This window comes from Triturus cristatus, chromosome 10 (assembly GCF_964204655.1).
Source record: "Triturus cristatus chromosome 10, aTriCri1.1, whole genome shotgun sequence".
NCBI classification, from domain to species: Eukaryota; Metazoa; Chordata; class Amphibia; order Caudata; family Salamandridae; genus Triturus; species Triturus cristatus.
In genome coordinates this window covers 346,007,229-346,024,600 of record NC_140593.1, presented here as the reverse complement: position 1 = coordinate 346,024,600, position 17,372 = coordinate 346,007,229, and positions in this window count along the sequence as shown.

The window sequence follows — 17,372 nt, the reverse complement described above, 5'->3', positions numbered from 1 at the left end:
TGCCGACCTAGCCCTTGCCACGATCCCCCGCATCCACAGGGACAGAACGTGGGGATGATCCTTCTTCTACCTCGCGGCCAAGACCTGGAACAAACTCCCCCTCCACATCAGACAAAGCCCGACACTTCACCAATTCAGAAAGAACCTCAAGACCTGGCTCTTCGACTGACCTTCGGAGCTGTTCGTACCCCACCCCCTAGCACCTTGAGACCCTCACGGTTGAGTAGCGTGCTTCAAAAACCCTGATTGAGTGATTGGTTGTGCTTTAATCCCTGCAAGCTACCCCAGAATCCCATGAGGTAATAGCAAGCCTTGCCCCCGCTGTTACCAAGGCCTTGGTGTTGTTTTCCATTAGTTCTAGTGAAAAGAATACATTCAATTAATGTTATTTGGTTCCAATCGTCAAGTTGTACCTGCCCATCCTGTAAGATCAAAGCAAGTGTACTAGCGCGTGTTTTCTCTATGGGTTCGAGAAACGTCCAGACGGCCATGTGCGCCATATGCCTACATCCTTGGAGCCTTCGAGAGGGTATATAAACTCTGCCCACACCCAAGTCATCCCCTGCAGAACAAGCTTTACCCTTCCCACTGACCTGAAGATTCCAGCCAGAACCAAAAAGTGCTCCAGTCTCCTTCAAGTCCAAGTAAAAAGGTAGTTCCCTTGACTCCAGCTCCCTTGACATCTCCCTCCTCTCTCCCTCCTGCAAGGGAAACAACCAATAGAACGCAATCATTACAATGCACTACATTTACAACACAGTCATTACAACGCAACAGCCTTTACATTGCATGCCATTACAACGCAGCCATTGCAACGCATGTCACTACAACACATGCCATCACAACACATGTCACTATAACGCATGCCATTACAATGCATTATAAGGTAAGTAATTGGGAATACTAATTTTTACCCCTACATTATCCAACACTTACCCTACTATTGCACTCACTGGAGTGGGAATACACATTTTTACCCATACACTATCCAACACTTACCCTACGATTGCACTCACTGGAGTGGGAATACAAATTTTTACCCATACACTATCCAACACTTACCCTACTGTTGCACTCACTGGAGTGGGAATAGTAACTGTTACCCGTATACTATCCAACACTTACCCTACTGTTGCCCTAAAAGTGTTATGCGTTGTAATGGTATGCGTTGTAATGGTATGCGTTGTAATGGAATGCGTTGTAAATGTAGTTTCTAAAAATGTGTTGTGATGGCATGCGTTGTAAAATCATGCATTGTAATAGATGTTGCGATGTAAAAACCGTGTTGTAAAGGCATGCGTTGTAAATAATTGCGTTGTAACATGTCCTATTCCTCTTGCACAGCTCTAATGGACCCCCAGCGACTCTCTGAGTCAAAGTCTTCAAAGTCCTTGAAAAGCCCCAAGTACTAAATAGATGTTTAATTCAGTGTTAAGCAGTGGCATGGACTAACCGCTTGCTAACGGTACATGGGAGGATTACAGTTAAAAATTGAAGATGCCTCAGTAGCAGAATATTTGGACACAGTTAGCATAATAATGATATAGGAAGCATGGCCCCAAGTCAGTATCCCCCTTATATGGCTTGCTGAGTACAGCAAACTAACACGAAAAAGTAGCACCTTTGGAAGGTCAAAGGGTGATTTGGCAGTTTATGTTAATTCCAATTCGTTTATAAAAGTCACGGTACCTATGAATGAACCCTGTCTATTGGCCCTGTGCTACGACAGTTGGAACCACCAACCAGTTGAGTCCCTGTTTTTGGTAAATGTTTATGTTAATCCAAAGAAGAAAGCCATAATAGTGGACAAGTTTAATGCAAACATGTTGCAGTTAAAAAGCATATGTCAGTCAGAAAACTGGCTAGTCTCCAGGGACTTTCATTTAAAACTGTTTCATTGGCCAAGTGAGGAGCAAATTGTGTTAATCGGATCTCTCCCAGATCAAAGTCTTCCCCGTTACATGCAAAAGGATAGGATTGGGGAGAAATTAGTAAGAGCATGTGAGTTAGCCGGTCTCATTGTTCTGAATGGCTGCCTACCAGGTGACATACCACAAATATGGACCAGGCCATCCAACAAATCCATATCCTATTTAGACCACATAATGGTGCATCATCAATTATACAGTTGTGTAGTGGATTATAGTATCATCCACAAGTTGGAGAGTGACCATCACCCAAAATGAATATCCGTTGGAATCAGGAAACACATACATGAGCCTTCATGGGCCATACTGGTAGACGCTCATTCTGAAAATCTAAAGTGTCTGAAACGGAGCCCAAGTACCATTAAAGACTTGGTGGAAGATACTGCAGAAACTCTTAAGCTCTACACCAGTAGAGAATCCAACCCCATAACGGCTTGTGAAAGGTTCACTGATCATCTGGCATCTAAATATCCAGTTAAATGTGCGACCAAGGGGTCTGCATTGGGACCCGTAAGAATCCAGTTATGCCGAGAGCCATCCGTTTAATGGGAGCTAAAATCTGCAAAATACTGAGGCAGTTACCATGCTCCCCGGAGGATTCAGAGCTTCTACAATCCCTTCAAAAGGAGAGAAGGTCTTTAAATAAAGAGGTATGGGACTTTAAAAGAAATAAACAGGAAACTTATAGGCAAAGCTCCTGCATGCTTCAAAGCTAAAAGACTCAAGGAAGCTCTGGAAGCTGATCAATGACATTGACGAAGACCCTAGGCAGCATACAATGCAAATTTTGAAGTGTGTATCCTTCCCTTTCTAGTGGATACACCTCGAAAAACTTAGACCACTCTGCGGGGTTGACATTCTGGGCACACCTGATTCTATTCTTACTTTATTCTGTAACACTTTCGGTATTCTCTTTTCTTCATTGTCCATGTTGGGACACCAGGTGCTGGTTTTATGACTATCTCGCACTTTCTCTATGCCATGTTGCGAATTTTATGCTTCATGTTTGCTCTATACACAAGAGAACCTTGCATTTTGTCTTTTAAACAACCCAACTTGAAGCTGAGCCTTTCGACCTTATAAGCATGCATTTAATTAATTTTATCATTGTTGTTGTTTGTTATCATCTAAGTCTCTACATGTTCTGTATTTTGCTGTTATTAGTCTATTTCAGGCACATCCCACATCCACTTCCTCGGATTCACTCACCCTGAGGAAGGTGAGAACCACATCAGGTCGAACACCAAAACGCGCTTTGGCGTTGTTACACTTTCATGGACCATATCAAGCTCATGATTAATGCTTTTGGTTGCTATCACAGCCTAATTTGAACCAAAGGCTGGTGATACACTTGGTGTCATTCTGAAAAAGGATTTATGTACCTACAAAATACTATCATCAATGTCACTGTTGTTTGGTCACTTTGGTCCATGTGTTCAAGATTTGCCTTTGTTGCTTTGAGTATGTGTGGACTCCTGATTTTCAGGACTTATGAGTATGTGTGGGTATGAGTTTGTTGGTTTGAATGCGTGAGTGAGTGTGGTGTGGGATGTGATATGCCTTTCCTTTTTATTGACTATTTAAAATTTTAATATGTGAATTGACTATTAATACATTTTGATATGCTCTAAATTTCTGATTGTGACATGCCTTTATCTACAGGCCAGCTTTTTGTGTGTTTATATACCAGCGACCTGTAGCACATTTAATCTATTCAGGTAGAGAACTCCTGTCTGAGTAGTCTGCTTATTTCCCCTGTTTATCTCTACCTGTATCCTATTTCATCGGCCCCCTCTGTTTGAGTGGTAATTAGTGATACATAACAACAGTGGTACTCTTAGTAAGATCCACTAATAGGATTAGGTTTTAATGAATAAACTTATCTTAATGATTTGGGGTGCCGCTCGCAGGCGCGGACTCTGTTTTAGACATTTATTTTAGCTGTCATCACCACCGAGGAGTTGCTGGTAACTGCGTGGGGAGAGCGACAGGCGCGGCCATCACGGGAGGCTGCCACTAACAGGGACTGCGAGGACCAGGGTGCAGTGGGCTGCAATTAGTGAACGCACCTGATCCTCTTCCCGGACACACCTCCCACTGCCTCCCTCGCTACAAAACGCCTCGCGGCCCCCGCTTCGCGGGAGCCGCTCGCAGGCGCGGACTCTGTTTTAGACATTTATTTTAGCTGTCATCACCACCGAGGAGTTGCTGGTAACTGCGTGGGGAGAGCGACAGGCGCGGCCATCATGGGAGGCTGCCACTAACAGGGACTGCGAGGACCAGGGTGCAGTGGGCTGCAATTAGTGAACGCACCTGATCCTCTTCCCGGACACACCTCCCACTGCCTCCCTCGCTACAAAACGCCTCGCGGCCCCCGCTTCGCGGGAGCCGCTCGCAGGCGCGGACTCTGTTTTAGACATTTATTTTAGCTGTCATCACCACCGAGGAAGTTGCTGGTAACTGCGTGGGGAGAGCGACAGGCGCGGACATCACGGGAGGCTGCCACTAACAGGGACTGCGAGGCCCATGGTGCAGTGGGCTGCAATTAGTGAACGCACCTGATCCTCTTCCCGGACACACCTCCTACCGCTATTACACTGACTCCATTTCACGCGTGAGCGGGACGCGTGCGGGGCGCAGTCCGGGGCGAAGCCCGGGCAAAGGGCGGGCTCGTCTGAGCTCGGCAGAGATCGGCAGAGGACGGGACGGGCCACTGCTCTTGGCTGCTGTGGTACGTGGATACATATTCGTCCCCTGTTGCCTGTGACTGCTTGTGCTGTATTTGATCCATTGCACTATTGGCCCCACACGATCATTGTCCTTTTTCCCTGATACTGTGGCTGGCGTATTGGGAATGGCAACTGGAGGTGTAGGAAAGGGGAGGAAGTCCCTTACAGGGTCTGGAGTTGTTGGTACGCTGGATAACTTCATTACGAGAGCCTCCTCGGTCTTACAAAGAGAAATCGAGTTAACTGAAAAAAGGCTCTCTCTTGATCAAGTGTTTACTAAAAGGTCGTCCTTGGGAAAGATAGCAACAGTGCTGTCACCAACCAACATTCGCACTCTCAGTAACCCGGTTAATACTCAGGGAAGACTATTGACAACTCCAGCCTTGATTCATAACACCAATAGCTCTACCGAGTGTGAAGAGTCTGTTGACCAGGTTCTATCTTCCCCTCCAAACACTGTGGGGTTCACAAGATCTGGCCAACCGATTCGTTCAGTAGATACTAATATTACCTCAACAAAAAAGACTGTGAGACGAAAGCGGAGTGCCATAGTTTTGTCGAATAAAAGATCGATACACGCCAAGCGGTCCAAACCTGGAGTAACGAACTGTGCAGTCAATACTGAACCGGTCAACTTGGCATCTAAAAGTACAGAGTGTAACTTACCTATGGAAGTTGGAGGAGAATTCTGGTCAAAACTAGAGCAGTTATTTACAGCCACATGTCTTCCACTGCACAATAGACTTGCTGAAATAGAAAAAAAACTCTCTGATTTCGAATTGCGGTTCGCTGATGTTCAGGGGAAAATTGAGGAGGGCATCCATATTAATATCAATCCCTCCCCTACTGTAACAAACTCTGCTGAACCAACTGTACTTGCAACAAAATCCCCTACCCAGAGATCAGGAGTTGCAGTTGATTCTAACATGCAGCGTGATAGGTTTGGTACCACTACCCAATCAACCTCTGACAGCCTTGGGCTACCAATTGTTACTGCAAATGCTGCGAGCAGGGGTAATTCCGCTACCACTAACACACCTCTTGAAGTGAGCACTAAAAATCTGCCACCTGACACACTTACCTGTTCAAATTATGCCACTCAAATGAAACCCAAGCCGACTTGCTTGGACCTTCCCCCTGCATCAGTCCCGTTTGTGGTGGTACTCACAGGTGTTCCGACTCTGGATAAGGGCATAAAGGAGGATTTTAGTATGCTCAAGAACAAGTGTATCCATTGGCTGAACTGCCATAAACCCCTTCCAACTGGGTGTAAGAGCGAAATTCTCTTTGCAAGACGGCTGGATTGGGTGGGCCACAGAACAAAAGATATACAGGGTGATTGCGTTGTAATCAATTTTAGGAACACTAGAACAGTTGGTTACATTTGTAATACGCAGTCACGTACCTTAGGTAGTGCTGAAACATCTATTAAAGCCCTTCCGTTAACCTATTTCTATCCGGGTCCATCTATAATAGGCTGTGAAGCCTCTAGGAGACATGTGGTGATGGGACCAGGTTGGGAACAGGCGGGCTCTACTTCTCGTTGGCCTAACACAATACAAGCTGACATGCAATTTTGCCCACCAGCTCTTGAATCCCTCTTTCATTTCAATAACTATAGTGTGTTAGATCAGGTGGACTGACGTCCGGTCCCCAGTGTTTCTTCTATCTCGTCTGGGGCCCAGAAAGAGCTAAATAACACCAAGCTCGATAGGGGGATTAACTGCTTTTTGCCTGAGCCCCCTCTCCTTGCCTACATATCAACCTCCAAGGTAGCTTGTCACACGGAAAGCTCCGTCGTTTACTTGGAAGACCCTCCCGCATTGTCTCTGCCGGGGGGGCCAGCACAGGAAAACGGAAGGGCAAACGTGGGTAAAGATTGTAGCTCCCCTAGTTTCTCTCTTGCTAGCCAGGAGCCCAAGGCTGACGTCAATCTCATTTCTTGGAATGTAGCGGGTTTAAAGAACAAACAGACTTGTGAAGACTGGGGCAGTTTTATGGATACATTCGATATCTGCATGCTACAAGAGACTTGGGCCACGGAAATCTACCAACGAGATGGGTTTGCCTCCTTTGGTATTTGTGCTTCCTCTAGTGGCAGGGGGAGGCCTTCTGGAGGTCTTAATACCTGGGTTGCAATACACCTTGGTGTTACGGTCAGGCAACTACAAACGGGATCTGATGACATTTTATGTGTTTTATTAGAATTACCTGGGAACAAATACCTAGTTCTTTTAAACGTTTATTCAAGACCCTCTCCAGGAGGTGGTGAATCCAAGGTTATTACAGCTTTGAATGATTTTATTTTGTCTTTAAACCCAGGATACTCTGTTATAGTAGGTGGCGATTTTAATTGTCAATATGAGCCACTTAGCCTCCTTGCACAAAACGACCCTGCGACGGAAGATACATATTTAAATATTCCCGAACCCATTATCACTCCGGTTAGAGCCTGGACCCCACTAGTGTTACAAATTTATTCTCTTTCCCTTTCCCTATCGTTGAGGGCTTGTAATGGCAGATTCAAATCTGACCAGCCTGGACAAACTACCTTCAACAGAGTTGGGCATTTATCGATTTTGGATTATATCCTGATTGACATAAAATCCTGGGATAAGGTTTTGGATTTTAGGGTGATCGCCCGTGATGATAGTGATCACAATGCTCTCTCTCTGAAACTAAAACCTGATCAGTGGGGACTTGCAACCTATGACAATGGGATGCTCTCTCTTCAGCAACCTCTTATTCTCCACAATAATAAGCGGAGAGTTAGATGGCCAAGTATTCTTACGTGTCCCGTGAATCTGGCAGAAATGTATAGTTTGACACTTCCATGTCTTTCTGAAATGGCTGAAGTTGTGTTGAATTGCTCCTCTGTTGAAACTTTATCTAGCCCAGTTACCATCCACACCAAGTAAGCTACGAGACTTTTAGATGTTTTTTCTAGATCCGAGGCCCCTAAGGCCCATGTGGCTAACAAACATTCTTGGTATACTTCTGAGTGTAGGAAGTTAAAATCTGAGTTGATCTTGGCTATAAAAGCTAAAGATAAATCCAGGACAAAATTAGCCTGGGTGCAATATTAAAAACAGATTAACAGGGCCAAGAAATCCTGGGAAGATGATAAGTGGGAGGAGCTGAGACTATCACTACAGCATAAGGATTTTAGGACTTTTTGGGCCATTGTCAGTAACGGTAAGAAAGATCCTGATACCATCACTGGCTCCAACATAGCTCCTGCAGTATGGGAAGGGCACTTTGGAGGTCTATATTCTATAGCAAATTTTGATTCATCCTCCTTAAGTGATTCCTTTTCTAACACAACTTTTTGTGCTGAACCTACCCCACAAATTACGATCCAGGAGGTCGAAAATGCCATTTCCACGCTCATTCCCAATAAAGCGCCGGGTCTGGACAAAATTCCAGGTGACCTTTTTAGGTCCGAACCCGCGATATGGGCGCCTTACCTATGTGTTCTTTTTAATTCCATTTTACTTGGGGCAGAACCACCGTTAACATGGCGAGGGGCTGAGATAGTGCCTATCCACAAAAAAGGTTGTCCCTTACAGCCCTCGAATTATCGCCCGATAAGCCTAATTGATACGACCCAAAAATTATTCGGGCGCATAATTCTGAATAGATTACAGGCTTGGGAAGAAGAAAATAACATCCTAAGCACTTTGCAGGCTGGTTTTAGGAAGGGCACCTCAACTCTGGACCAGATCTTTCGTCTCCAGGTCTTATTCTGGAAGTCTGTGAATGTAGAGGGTGGCAGCCTCTACCTCATATTTGTTGATCTAAGATCTGCATTCGATCTGGTCCCTAGAGAAAAGCTTTGGGCTGTGCTCCAGACGTTAAATGTTCCCTCATATCTTCTAGAGGTCCTGAAAAATCTACATACGACCAACTTTGCCCAGGTTAGATGCGGAAAGTATGGGGAACTTTCCGAACGCTTTCCAGTTAGCCGCGGAGTACGACAAGGATGTGTGCTAGCGCCCACCTTGTTCTGCCTTTACATCAACGGGCTCATAAACCATCTATTAGCTCTAAAAGACACTGATGTTCCCAGGCTTGCCTCGGGCAAGGTACCAGCGTTAATGTTTGCTGACGACACCTTGTTGTTGTCACGCACTCCCATGGGAATTCAGCGCATTTTAGATGGCTTCGTAGACTTCTGCAGTGACCGGGGCCTTGAGATCAATCTTGCCAAAACCAAATTTATGATTCTTAACCCTCCTAAACGTACTCGCCCCAACCCAGTTCTAAACGCCATCCTTTTGGAACGGGTGAAAACGTTTACCTATTTAGGGATCATACTGCAAGAAGACCTGGGCTGGGGAGGTCAGGTCATTAATTCTACCCTCAAGCTGACCCAAACCACAGGGGGCATGGCCAGATTATTCAAAGGTTCAGCTTTCAAACCAGCTCTACCAGTAGTTGAAATTTTTAAAACACAGGCCAGACCGGCTTCGACTTATGGAGCGGAACTATGGGGTCATTCTAAAATAGGTAGTCTATCGAGGGTAGAAAATTCCTTTATAAGGAAATTGTTAAGCTTACCCTCTAGTACACCGCTAGTCCCCATTAGATTTGATTTGGGACTGACTCCAATTGAAGAAGTGGTGGCGGCCCGACCTGTGCAATACTGGAAAAGACTCTGGTCCAACCCGGACCTGGAAGTTTATAGAGATGACTTTCTGGAGCTTTGGCCCGTAATAAAACACATGAATATCCCTTGGTTAATCTATGTCAGGGATATTTGCCGCAAGATTGGTCGCCAGGAACTCTGGGACACTCCAGGAATTTCTTGCCCAGCTGTTTCTAAAACCAATCTTGCTGAGGAAATCAGGCATTTTAATCTACTTCGCTTGCACATGAACCCAAATGTAGGTAGGCTGACGGAGCAGTTTCTTTTGGTTAAACCAAATTATGAAAGGGAGTCATTTTTGGATGTGATTTTCCCCCCTGTTGCTAGGAAGTTATACGTCCAATTTAGAATAGGTACCTTACCACTAAGATCTTTTACTTCTAAATGGGACATTAACAAAAGTATTTTATGCCCTGCATGTGGCTATAAACAGGAGGACGAAAAGCATGTGTTTTTCTTCTGCCCAACATACCGTGCACACAGAAATCGCTGGGTAAAATTAATTTGTAAGAATCTTGGTTTTCGTGATTGTGCTAACGCCCTGCGAGTTTTAAAATACGACACCCATCCCCCAATTGTATTCGCTGTCTCACGTTTCTTAAATGCTGTATGGTTGCAGCGGAGGAAATTTGCTACCAATTGTTAATCCTCTGGATATTTCAATTTAATTGGTTTCTGTATTTTGCTTTGGTGGCTGAAATGTGTTGTGCATTGTACAAAAATTGTTGTTATGTATTGTTGCTTTTATGGCCTTTGTGGTCGAAATAAAGTTTTTTTTAAAGTTAAAGTTAAAGATTTGTCATATCCCCCATCTGTATAACTCAGAGATATGGATAGATGCTGTTACTGACTGTAAGGGAGAATTGTTATATTGCTGTAAACTTGACAACACATTTAAATATATACATTTTTCTGTACACCAAATATAAACACATTATATACACATCTGGTTGCTCCAAAAAAATACGTGAAGGGGTGCTCAGGGAAGAAGTGCTCAAGTGTGAAGTATTTTAGATGAAAAAATAAAGAGGAAATAGACCAAATACATTTATCATTCTATTTACACAATAGCCTAGTTGTGTATACTTATTATCCCACATTAGTACAGTCTCATCTAGACAGAGGTAATCATATTATTCATAATTTCCTATTTATAGAGAATACTTTACAATCCAGGTTGTATGGAATGTCAGCATTTCGACCCAGCAGGTTGTGGGGGAGCGGCACTCTAAGACTCAAATGCGGGTCTTCATCAGGACTGGATACCCTTTAGAGATGGTGAGCAACCTGGGAAAATCTTTCAGTGTCAGAAATGTAGATTTAATCAATAAATAAAAGAGAGCCATCTGGATCCTAAATGGCAGTGGATTTAATCCAGTCCTTAAAGAAATTGAATGCCACCAGGTCTGAAGTAACAGTAATATATCTATTCATGAAGCAAGAGTCAGTTGATGTCCTTGCAAAACAATGTGGTAAAGTTTGTATCTTAAAAATACAGAGGGAGGCCTCCTATTTTCATTCAGGCTCTCTTTCAGTAACAAAGTTACAGGTCAGATTGCTACCATCGCAGTGCAGTTCTTGGATATTTTCGAGGACCAGGCTAAGAAGAACCTAGCAGCCCAGTTTGGGTTAAAGCTGATAGCCATGATGGGAACCTGGAGAGAATATAGATCTTATTCAGTTTAAGGTGGTCTGCTAGGGAAAAGACGTGATTAATTAATCCCTAAGAGAATATGGATTCCATTTAGTTTATGGCAGACTGCTAGCAAAATACGTGATCTACTAATCCTCTATTCTGCCAAAATTAGTGCCTGTCCTCGCATAAAATGATGAGATCAATTGTTCAAGGGCATAGGTCATAGGTGTGGGCATAAGGTCAAATGTTAAGTATTTATTGTCACTGTGGCACCCACGAAAGAGGTCTTATCACTGAGCTTTGTGTTAAGCGACTCTCTGCTGATTAAGACATTAGTTCTAGAATATATATGTTTAATATCTCATGCACCCAGGCACTTCACTTCCTATGCATCCAGACACTTTATGATCCGCGGGATGGTCTAAATCCCCACCTGTCGCATTCAGGTTATGGTGGGCTGCTAGGGAAATATGTGATTTACCAAGCCCCTATCCTGCCAAAATGACTGCATTTCCTCACATAAAAAAATAAGCTTAATGGCCCTAGGGCTAAGGTCATTGGTGGGGACATAGGTCAAATTTTAAGCTTTTATTGGCAAAGTGGGACTTTCGAAAGAGGTTCTAATTCTGAGGGCTGTGTTCAATGACTCTCTGCTTGTTAAGGCACTAGTTCCTTAGATTATATATGTTTAATACCCCATGCACCCAGGCACTTTACTTCCTATGCATCCAAGCATCTTATGAGTCCCAGGATGCTTTAAATCACCACCCCTCCCCAGAGAAATTACACTAGGAGCATTATATAGTTACCTTGGCAATCAACCTAGCCAAGCTATTGTCTACACCCATAATTATTTGGGACTTTAAGTGCCCCATGGAATTTCAGGCGTAAGGACGGACCCCAGGCCATCTAAGAGGAGGGCACCATTTGTAATGGGAGTTGTTTTAGATTCTTCACTATGGTCTGGTGAGCAGCATACATGATTTTATCATTGCTGGTTGTGAAATTAATTGTATCTTGACAATGCTTATGCTTTGAAATGACTATGGTCTGGTGAGTTGTATATATGATCTTATAATTGCTTGTGATATTAATTGCATTTCGACAATGTTTATGGTGTTAATGGACTAATAAATGATAGTTGACCATGCCCAACGATCGTTGAACTACCTAAATCACAATTAGGTGCAGGGACTTGTGCTTGAATGAGAATCTGGTTGTAATTGAAGCATTCTTTGTTTGGTTCGCCCCACAGGTGCTTCCTCTCTGATTGAAATGTCCTGCAAATGTGACCAGTTTCGGATATCTGAGATGCCTTGAAAGGGTTTCGGACGAGGTCAAATGCCCCCCTATTGTGTAGTGGAAGAGGAAGTGTGGGGGGACAAAAGTGAGGAGGTTGAATATTTTTCTCAAACCTAATAGGAGACCAGGGCACTAATTCGGAAATCTGCCCATCCTTTCCTCCTACCCTTAGATAACTTTGATTTAGATTCTTTCCCAATATGACATTTGATTTGCTGAATGCTGCTTAAGTGATTCTCACTCTACCCTACGGCAAAGGTTCGGCTTTTTTGTAACCCATTCTAACTCTTGGTTTTCGCATAATTGCATGGTACACGGTTTTACTCTGTATGAAGAGGATTCTCACATTAGAGTGCACATTAATTCATGATGAGATACCTCAAATTAAAACTTCTTTTTATTGAAGGGCCAGTCTAATATGGGGTTGGCCTCTTGCACTAGCCTTCGGCCCAAGTGCTGCATGTAATACTTCAGAGACCTTCAAAAATGACATAAGGGTTTCCACTAATGTTAGATCTTTTTAACTGTTTATCTTGTCATCCTCTTTATACATCAGAAGCTGCATCAAAAGTCCTTGGAAGTCCTTTAAAGGCTGTAGTTGTGTGTTGATCTGATTGGGGTTGTATCTTTAACTCTCCTTAGTACCCCGCAAGCTACACCAAAGCCACCTTGCGCAACCAGACACACACCACTCTGGTTTGCATCCAGGCCATAGGGACTGCTCCTCCCAGCAAATTTGCTCTCCCCCTGGACAAGTTCCCCAGGGCCAATAAGGGGGCAGGGTATGTCATAGGTGCACCCCAAAGTGCCTGGAGCCAGATGAGTGGGAGCCGTAAACTGACATTGTGGCTCCCAGGCAAAATGTCCTTGGAGAAACCTTAGCATCCAGTGTAGGTGGTAAACAGGTATAGGTGATCCACAGGTAGTACAGAGGTGTAGGGAATTCACTCTTCCACTTCACCAATGATTTTCCATAGTGAGGGAAATGAGGAGCCCTCAATGACTCTCAATGTACCATGATACTCTATGTAACACCGCCTGCTCTCTCTCTCTTAATTTTATAAATTTGATCGTTTTATTAGGCCAATGAACTCTCCATTGCTCTACTCTGCTCTTCCCTTCTACTTGCCTCCAGAAAGCTGGATTCCAACCTCCGGGCACTGTGCCTCAAGGCATCTCGATGAGCCCAGTCAAGCCTTTTCCTGGTCCATTCACAGGCCGTTGACCTTGTCCTCCTCTTTCTCCAATATAAACACAATGCTTGTGGTCATCCTGGTGAACGTCCATCCATGCCTCGCTTCTGCAACATCACTTTTTCCTACTACCACGCCCCAGATATCGAGGACCAGATTTATCAATCTTTCACGCAATACAGCAAGACTACTTGCTGCACTGCACTGCGTGAATGGGAGAGGGCAGGAATCTGCAATTTTTACAAATTTATGGCACATTCATGCTCGCTGCATACACTGGCACACAATTTGCTGCCTAGGGCCACCTCAGGCACCCATACGTCAGGGCACATGGTATTATTTGGCATAGGATGGGACAGCTCGCTGCACAAAAACAATCCTCTGAAGCTTTTTCTTCTTTCTAAGTGTGCTGCAGAATGGAGCACTCTTAGAAAGAGGAAACAATAAGGAGAAATAAAGATATTTTTCCTTGTTGCACCTCCTCTGGGAAGGTGTAGCATTTTGACACATTCTCAGGTTTGCCGTCTTGGTGAATCTAGGAATACCAAAATCCATAAGTGGGTGCATAGGAACACCCACGCTCCACTCATGGAACACCTTTCCAAGGCAGAGTATGGACGGCAGTGCCTTGCGTTACTCCAGATTTACCAAACAATGTAGGGCCACACAACGTGGCTTTCCATTGCTTGGTAAATCTGACTTTAGTATGTGTGTTGCCCATGCGACACCATGTGCGACACAAGGGCAGTGTAATACTATGATAAATCTGGCTCAGAATTCTAAAATAGTTCATCACTGAGCCCAATAATGAGATCTTCCAACGAAGGCGTCTCAAAATATCCAATTTTAAAATAGTCACTGTGCTCATTAATTTGTTCTTCCAAATAAAAATATGTTTATTTAATGAATACCAAAATAACTATTCTGAGTATCATGCTCCAGTATCTATATTCCCCTTGATAATAGCATCTCATTCTTAAAAGTTATATGTCCTGATCTGACCACCATAGTATGATATTATGTAAGATATAATGTAAAAATATATATGTATTTTATTAGTTTTAAAATATGCTTACTGCAATTTTCAAGTAATTAATGTATTTTTTTTAATTTGATTAGTAAATATTTTACATTTTTGTGTATAGAGATTTGTCAATGTAGGATTTATTATTATATTTGTGATTCAGTTATTTGTTTTTTTATCTAGCATGATATGTTTTCATTGCAGATTGTTGAAGAATGTGCTAATAATTTTTTTCAAACCTAGAGAGTAAAGAAGGTTTATATTATATCCGTTTTTTTATAGTTATTTTCTTTAGGTCACACAAGGTTTTAGGTGCATTGCGGTTGCTTTTAAGCTTGGTTAATTGTTCATTAATTTGTAGGTGTTGTTAAGTTTGTTGTGAAGAAAAGGTCATAGTATTATTGTTTTCACAATTTGCTTTTGATGATATTGCAGGCAATATTTTTGTCTTTGTATTGGCTGCTAAAAAAGTCGATATTTTTGTAGTTGATGTTTAACCAACAGTATCTTTTATAGCACAATTTTGGGCCACACAACCGTAGAGGATGTTGTCAGTGGACTTTAAAATCCAGGATTTGGCCAGCCCTGAAACCAGACTGAAACAAGGGGAGAAGGTCATTGTTGTGGCCATGTTTGATTAGCTGCACCACAGCCCCCTTCACGTCAACCTTATCAAGAAAAGGAAGACCAGGCATGGGGCTTTAGTCCTCAACATTATAAGGATCGGGATTAGATTTATTTTAATGAGAGCTTTGACGTGTACTGCTTTGAGGCAGTCCAGTTCAACACCATTTGTAGAGAGGAGGTGTTGGCAGGAGTAACTTAACAAGCTTTTGAGCGAGGACCGGAGGGATGGATTCATTAGAGTAAGAGAAGGTGTGTGTGTGTTAGTACAGTGGAGAGAAGATGTTCTTTTGAGATGAGAAAGAGCTTAAACGAGAAACTGACAATATTGGATCAAAGGGGCCCCGATGGTATCACAGAAATGAGGCTGCATTCCAGCACATCTCCTCAGAGCAGTCCAAGTTGTGTGAAGTCTTTAGTTTGAAACGAGTTTTCGTGAAATTGTCATTTTAAGCCACAACTGTAATAGACAGAATCTCTGTACCTCAAAATTGCTTCCTGGTTGCTTTAAACCATATCGCTGTAAAAACACAACTGTCCCGATTTGTAAAGGAAATATACAGTTCCCTTTTATTACAGATAGTTTCTTCTAAACTTCAGAACTGCCAAACACCTTATTACTTTACAGGAAACATGAGAAATGAACAATAGTGTAATTTGAAATGGAAAGGGTGTTGTTTAGACAAAAGGCAGTTTTTTAAAGGGGTGCTCATTGAGCTCTGGTTGGCGTTGGAATGAAGGACACACCGGGAGTCAGGGTGAGCGCAAACTTCCGAACTCACGCTTAGATTTTTTAAAGATAGCATCCAAGGAAGCAAATACAGACCTTAAAAGGAATATGCTACACATAGGGCCTTTCTGTTATGTGATCTACTGATCATGGAACAAGAGCAGATGCAGGACTGAAGGACTGCAGGGATAATGGCATATATTGTTTATCTGCACATACAAGTTTCAATTTTAATGCATTTAAATGAGTAAAACAGGTCCTGTGTTGAAATGAGCCACATACTGTTGTCCCTCTACCATACACTGCACAGAAATATTAATTCTATGTCAGGACCGGAGGCTTTGGATTATGCTATCACTTTCTATGCTTTATTTGCACAGCAGCCATTTTAAAACTCAAATTTGGACCATCTTTCCCAAACAACCTCGGTGAAAGTGGTTAAACAAAACAAAGAAGGGACAACATATCCCTCAGTCCATAGTAACCAATCACAGTCCGGGACCCTCTCCTAGTCCCTCTTCACTGCTCTGTTCCTCCTCTTTCTTTGCTGCTCAGCAGCCGGAGATAAGTATTTTCCGTTTCTCTGTTATTTTTGCTGTGTGATAATGCTGGCGGTCGCGGGATTGACTTTGGCATCCCACGCCCGTTATTGTTGTTTATGGGCTGTTTTTATTGTATCACGCTTGGTGTTGTGACCCTCAGTGTCAGCGCTTTCTAGGACTCACCTCGGATTTGGTGTGACAGTTTAGTCCGCTGGTGAGCGCCGCAACGCGCTTCCACTGTCTCCCCGCTGAGGCTTTGTTTGTGTGGGAGTGTGGCACTATGACGGAGCTTCGGCTCCTTGTATGTTGGTAGAGCGGCCCGCGGGTCCGGTTTCCGAGCTTACGCGGTCCCGCTGACGTTACAGCTGGTGAGGCGCGGTCAAGACCCCCGACCGCTAGGGGCGCTGCTGCGTCTCTCTGACTCGACGGCTCCTTTCGCTGGCAACGCGGCTCGCAGAATTTCGTTTGGCATTCTTCGCATTCCGCCGCTGTTGCCAGCCTGCCTCATGCCCCTGGAGACGAACGCCCTCTTTGAGGGTCTGTAGCGCTTCGCTCCCGCCTGCCCGACGCTCGTTTTCATGAGCAGTAAAGTCTTGGTTGTTTGGACGCCCGCTGGGTGTATTTTGGTGCTTACAGCATGCAGGCATGTTCCAGGTGAATTGGGGCCTGGAGGGGACAGTCCCAGGGTGTTTGGTGTGCCTTTCTCCCTCATGCCTATTGTGTCCCTCAGGTCTTTTGACCGTGTTTGCATTAAATAAAGGGTTCTACCCTGTGAATCTCGCTGGTCCCCAGCATATTGACTTCAGACAGACTGTTTGGGGGTTCCCACTGGTTTCTTTCCCGTCCATCCAGTGGTCAGTTGGGTTGTTCAGCATGTCCCACCAGGGAGACACTAACTGGGGAGAGGTTCCCCTCAATCAGCTACTGTGGGATGATGATTTCTACGACGCGGTTGATTCTTCTATCTACCGCGCCATAGAAGAGGCTATGGGCCCTATAGAAGAGCGCCTTGGTAG